The following is a 7,125-nucleotide window of genomic DNA, read 5'->3' as shown; positions in this document are numbered from 1 at the left end:
AGAGAGAGAGAGAGAGAGAGAGAGAGAGAGAGAGAGAGAGAGAGAGAGAGAACAAACAAAATAAAGATGCTGGGATCACCTCTGCCACATCTGTTGTCTTCTGACCTCTCACTCCTCACTCTGTCACGGTCTTTTGTGTTTAGTTGGACTTTTGATAGCAAACTATGAGGCCCTTCTCATCTCCTTATTCGTGTTTCCTATAGATGTGTGCCTGCTTCCTTAATTATGTACAACACTGTAAAGATGTAACCATCTCAAATCAATGCCAATTAACTTTAATTGCATGAAACGTTATTATTTCCTTCTGTGTTACCAGTGACACAGCTTTATCTTTATAACCCAGTATACTCAATAATTTATAATTATTTTATGTATTTGTCTTCTAGAGCCTGCTGAACATATAAATGGAGTTATGGAGTTACAAATCAAAACCATAACAATAGTGGCTTTTGTATTTGTCCACATATTTAGTTTCACAGAAGATATTCATTTCTTGGTCCAGCTTTGAGCTGGTGTCTAGCAACCTTTTATTTCAATCTGAGGACCTCTGTAGCACTTCTTGCAGGGCAGGATTGGTGGCAGGAGACCCTTCAGCTTTTGTTGATCTGAGAATTCCTGATTTCTCCCTAATTTCTGAAGAGTAATTTGCTCGAATCTTGTCTGGTAGCTTAGCATCTGGACCCATCTGAGGTCAACTTATGCTGTTCCTGCTAACAGGACATATTTCCTTGTTTCTTTATAAGCCTGTGATTCTTATATAATATTTTTTGTACATGGAAACAATTTATTTTGATAATATTCACCCCCACCCCTCCACCTAACTCCTCTCTGGCCCATGCCCCTTTGCCCCACTTCATGTCCTCATTTTTTGTATTATTTTTCTCTTTCCTTTTAACCTATGGGATCTAATTTGTACTTTCCTTATGCTCTTGGCTATGGGATCACCCACTGGAACATGTTTGAGCTACCAAGAACCACATCCTGAAATCCATCTTTATTAAACTCTGGTTTCCTTAACTCATGTTTACGCTAGGGTTTTAACAAATATTTCTTTGAATTCCAGGGTCTTCCCCAAGATTTGCACCTTGGTTCTGTGCTCAGGCCTCCTACAACACGGCAGTCAAGCTCAGAGTGGTATGGATCCTTGTGGTAGATTTCCAGCACATAGCTGCTTGTAGATGCTCAAAGAGGCCTCCTCTAGCTCAACCAGGCCTTAGATAGTTTCCAGCTGTGTTCTTCCCTCCAGGAGTCTGTGGGCCTGTGATCTCTGGAAGCCACGCAAGCTGCTCTTCCTGCCCCAGTCAAGAGCAGGGGTGGTGACTTTGCCACCTTACCTAGTGCGTGATGGCAGATGAGAGCACATGCACACAGTACCCTTCACATACTGTCTGCTTGCTCTGCCTGGCAGTGGGGAGACAGAGGAGACAGAACCCTGGTATCCATTGCCAGTTCTGCCAGCACACAAACATGGACCCATGACACTGTTTCAGAAATGGACTCTTGATTCTTTGCTTCATTTCTGGAAAACTGACTCTCTTCTAGAGCCCTGGCCAGTTAGTTTAGGCAGCACCTTCTTGCTGTTGCCCAGATCCTGGCATTTCTATGGAGTAAGGAGTGTGAGGTTTTCCAGTCTGCTGTTTTGTTGACTGATTAATTCCTTTAGAAATTGTGAAAATAAAAATGTGTGAATCTGTGCTGAGGTAAATCAGTAATTAATTAATTAATTAATTAATTAATTAATTATATATAGCCCAAACTTCCGGTGTCCACTCAGCTCCCGATGCTGACAGAACTGGGCTCCTAAAAATTTTGGTGAGAGAGAAGCTTCGTTTTATAGCGGCCAGCAGCCAACAGAGAGGTGCATCACTAGCCATAGTGCTGTGAACCAGAGACTGAGAGTGCTCAGCCCTAAACAGGGCAACCCTAGCACTACCCACTACTGAGGCTCAGGGAACATCGTGGAAGAGGAGGGGGAGTGTTAGAGTCAAGGAAGGCAAGGAGTGCTCAGAAAGCTGTCTTCTGGACGCTCTCAAGAACACGGTGGCTATGGTTAGCTCTGCAGGTCAAGCCAGTCAAAATTCTGGCATTGACAGGGTCTTCCTTACTCCTTACTGAAAAGATATTGATTGGCAATTGCTAGCACCTGAGGGAAGGAGAATCATTCTTCTTTAAGGATGTGGCCGTTGGTAAGCGTCCCCTGCTGCGTTGGGTGCCCCACAGCAATGCAAGCATGGACAACATTAACTGAACTTAGTGGGGTTATCATAGAAAGAAAAGAAAGTAGTTGGGAGGGTATACTAAGGAGATTAGAGGGGAGATAGGGAATAGATGTGCTTGTATTTCATTGTTTATGTGTATAAAAATTTTTAAATAAAAAAATTTAAAAATGGGATAAAAGGAAAAAAATCTTTCCTACAGAGAAACGCCAATAAGGAAAAGAGAAAGGATCAGTAAATCCTGGTGGGCGCCACTCAGGCAGAGGCAGGAAGCACACCGATGGCCCCACATCCCCCCACTGGTGGGCGCCACTCAGGCAGAGGCAGGAAGCACGCCCATGGTCCCACATCCCCCCACTGGTGGGCGCCACTCAGGCAGAGGCAGGAAGCATGCCCATGGCCCCACATCCCCCCACTGGTGGGCGCCACTCAGGCAGAGGCAGGAAGCACGCCCATGGCCCCACATCCCCCCACTGGTGGGCGCCACTCAGGCAGAGAGAGGCAGGAAGCACGCCCATGGCCCCACATCCCCCCACTGGTGGGCGCCACTCAGGCAGAGGCAGGAAGCACGCCCATGGCCTCACATCCCCTCACTGGTGGGCGCCACTCAGGCAGAGGCAGGAAGCACGCCCATGGCCTCACATCCCCCCACTGGTGTGCGCCACTCAGGCAGAGGCAGGAAGCATTCCCATGGCCCCACATCCCCCCACTGGTGGGCGCCACTCAGGCAGAGGCAGGAAGCACACCGATGGCCTCACATCCCCTCACTGGTGGGCGCCACTCAGGCAGAGGCAGGAAGCACGCCCATGGCCCCACATCCCCCCACTGGTGGGCACCACTCAGGCAGAGAAGCAGGAAGCACGCCCATGGCCCCACATCCCCCCACAGCACTTACTAATCCCAGAGGCTCAACTTCTCAGTAGGAAAGTCCTGAGCCAAGTCCAAAGGCAAATGTCCCAGTGACAGTCCGGGTGGGAGGGAAGGGGAGAGGCAGGGGGAGGGGCAGCCCTGAACGTGAGTGGGAAGGAGGACGAGGCAGAGCGCACATCCGTATCCAGAAGCACATCCAACCTCACATGGACAGACAGATTCGGGGTCCTATGCCAAACACCTACACCCCTCAAAGAAGCAAGGCCAAGAAACTAGGAGCAGAGCTGGTCAGATGTCTCAGGGTTAAGACCACGCTCTAGGGGCTGGTGAGATGGCTCAGTGGTTAAGAGCACCCGACTGCTCTTCCGAAGGTCCCGAGTTCAAATCCCAGCAACCACATGGTGGCTCACAACCATCCGTAACGAGATCTGATGCCCTCTTCTAGAGTGTCTGAAGACAGTGTACTTACATATAATAAATAAATATATATTTAAAAAAAAAAAGACCACGCTCTATACCTTCTGAGAACCTGAGTTTAGTTGCCAGCACCCATGTAAAGCAGTTACAACCACACATAAACCCAGTTGTGGGGGACCCAATGCCTCTGGCCTTGAACAAAAAGAGGAGGCAAAGAGGCACTGAGGACGGTTCCCAGAAGGAAGGAACTACAGACATGCACTTCTGGGAACTCTGGCCCTTTGTCAGCATCTATGACAAATGTAGCCAACAGTGGCTAAGGGGTCAAAGCCTTGTAGTGGCTCTCAGCAGTGGTGCAGCTTGGCTCCAGCAGGTTAGGTGTGTTCGATACAGAGGACAAGCTGAGAGGCTCAATACGGGCAGGGGTGAACAGCTGTGATGACAAACACAGCCACAGGTCTAAGTCCCACCGTTCTGAATGGTGACCCTGTGGCCAGGTGAACTCCTCTAGAGTGACCCCCGCCCTGTGTCCAAGGGGGCACACCCATGTCTACAGGGAAAGGCACGCTTCTTAAACTCTGGTGGTTCAGAAAGAAGGGATATGTACACATAGCCTGCGTAAGCAAAAGATGACGCAGGCAGCAAAGCATACATTGGTTAACACAGGGAAGGAGCACACGCGAGCTCCGGCTTCTATTTTTGCAACATACCTGGAAATTCAAACCCTATCAAGATTAAAAAGTCCCTTAGAGTGCCCTGTGCTATCTGTGACTTGAAGGCTAGGTCAGTGGGAGGGCAGAGAGGAGCAGCCACAAACCTCACCTGGACACAGATGCCCAGGTGAAGTGTAGACAAGGGTCAGGGAGAAAGCAGCAGGAGAAAGAGGTGAGGGTGATTGTCTCCAGGATGGACTCCAGGAGTGGGTGGCACAGGAGTCTGAGAGCCAATGGATGGGGCAGGTGCTCCAGGTGTCCCAGCCACGGCCTAGTGTCCCTTACCACTTCCAGCAAGCCTACCAGAGGCCAAGGTCTTGTGGTGGCTCTCAGCAATTGGGCTGCCCAGTGCTGGCACTGACAGGCAAGTTGGAACGTGTATAGGGTTGGTATAGAGAGAAAGGTGAGAAGCAGCCCCCTGCCACCAGGTTTGCTCAGGATTACACAGATTGAGGGAGAGCAAACATAAGTGGGGCCTCAATGTCCTATCCCTGAACAGAGATGCCAAGCAGACAAACAGGCCCTTCCCTCCCCTCCAGGAACCCTGTTGTTGACTTGCTACCCGCGAGGTTTGCTGAGAGGCCCTATGGCCTCCTTCCGCCATTGTCCTGTGTGCTAAGAAAGGCACCTGGTACCAAAGCCAACTGGATACCCACACCCAGACTGCCCTGGCCTCTCCCCAGTAAGCTCATACCACCTAGCCACAAGGTCCCTGTGGTGACTGTGCTATGGAGCCCCAACCCAGCCAAAGGACACACCCCATGCAGGTCTGGGCACTGGGAAAAGGGATGCATAGCTTGTCCGGCACAACAGACACGGGTCCAGAAAACCCCTCTGCTATCGTGTTCAGATGCCTCCTGTCCAGGGATGCTCTCGTGTCTTGTGGCAGAAATATAGCCAGCGTTTGGAAAGGAACAAGGAGGAAGTGCATTAACTGTGAGTCCATGCTCCTGGGAGGCCCAGGGTCAGAGCTGTCTGAGGCCAACTTCTGGGTGGTCACCAGCATCATCAGGAGAAAGCCCAAAAGACATGCTGTGTGACTTAGTCACAAGGTCTCCTGCCCATTCGTCTCAGACTCCTGTGTATGGAGAGGGGCTGCTGGTCAAAGCCCACAGATGGACTGTCTCAGAGCTACTGCCACATCCCTCCTTAAGCAGAGAGGTCAATGTGCTACTGTCTAAGAGGAGGTGGAGGGAGTTCCCTCCTGCAGGGACAAACCTGTCCAGATGAGTCTGAGCGTGGACATCTATACACCAGGGACCTGCGGGTATGACTAGACACACCCCCACATGCAAACAGTGAGCAATGGCTCTGAGCTCTCTACAAGCAGAATTTGCAAACCAACCCAATCATCACTGCAGAGACCATTTGGGAGGTGTGGATACAGTCTCAGCACAGCTGTTTAAGAGCCAGTTCTCAGCGATTTAACAGCTGCCAGGGACTTCCTAAGCCAACACAGACACCTTAACAGTGTACTCAGAACAAGGGCCAAAGCAGACTCCAAGTACGTGGTTTCTGGGGGGTTGGGGTAGGGACACTTCTTCCCAGTGCCTCCAGGGTTCACAGCAGGAAAGAGAGTCTCGGAGATGCTCATTTGTGGAATCCTGAGGTGCAGGAGTTGCCTGCTGAAGATGAAGCCGACCTCAGACCTCAGACTATGGAAGCTTGTCTGGCAGTGGGCCAGTAGGAAACTGATCTTCTCTATTTCACAGAGGAAACCCAGACCCGATTTCATGCTGAGCAAGGCTCTGTGGGGAGGAGGCTGCCCCCCTATCCTGGTGGAGCTGGCTGGGGTGCAGGAAGAAATCCAAGTCCAGAGATGGCAGAAACATCTGAATCCCTTGGGCTGTATTTCAGTATGTGAGGTAAGGTGTCTCTCTTACCTGGGAAATGTCAGCGGCACGGGCTTCGCTGGGTGGAAGACAGAGAACGGAGCCAGAGTGTGAGTCATGTGAGGCTGTCCTAGATGCTTCTGCCCCCCTCAGTGTCCCCTGCTCAGGCTAGGATCGCTGGAGATTGCGCCTCTAAGGCTGGAACCCTTTGTGCTCTTAATGGGGAAAGCAGGCTGAGACACTACAGAAGGATTGTTTTCAGGTGAGTCTGAGCTAGGCACAGGCCTGGGGACCTATTGATGGTGACATGGTCTTGGTCACTGCTTGCTGGCAGCTGACTTGCACAAACTGTTGTCTTGAAGGAAGATGGGCTTACACTTGGCTATATCAGTTGTGATCTGTCTTGAAGATGTTTGCATGCCTATACTCTATCTGATATCCCCACCAGGCTCCAGAAATCCATCCCTCAGCAATGGGGACCTCAAGGGTAAACCTAAGCATGACATATTAGGTGGGTTTGGGAATCTGAATAGCCTCTTCAGGATTGGGGTAGGGTAACTATGGAAGCTTGTGGTCAAACATGTCTGCACATGTCTGCCCAAGGGTCCACTCCTGGTCATCTTATCTTGGAGTCTGTAGACAGCAGAACTTTTTGCTTGCCTGTAAAAGCACTATGGATTCTCTCCTCACTTCTGGGCATAGATACAGCCTCAAGTCTCAACCTGTCTTTATCAGCACAGGTCAATTAGAGTTAGGCCCTGGGACTTGAAGAGGCCTCTCACCCCTGACCCTCAATGGACCACACTTCCCTCCTAGCTTTGTGCTGCTCACTCTTGCCCATAGAGACCCCTGGACAAGTGTCCCCCACACACACCTTTGCCTTCCCGGACAGTCACAGGGAACTGTACCTGTGCTCTGGCCTCAGACCAAGCAGATGCCCCACTGTGGGTAAGAGCAAGGTGCCACCTGGGTGCTAGGTGAGAGGTCAGGAGGAGCCTACCCAGCCTTCTGTCCACCCTGCTCCCTACTTTGGAAGCACCTAAAACGTGGAGGGTGGAACTCCACCCTGTGCCTCCT

This window comes from Mus caroli, chromosome 7, assembly GCF_900094665.2.
Source record: "Mus caroli chromosome 7, CAROLI_EIJ_v1.1, whole genome shotgun sequence".
In the NCBI taxonomy this organism is placed as follows: domain Eukaryota; kingdom Metazoa; phylum Chordata; class Mammalia; order Rodentia; family Muridae; genus Mus; species Mus caroli.
Note: the sequence above shows the minus strand (reverse complement) of the source record.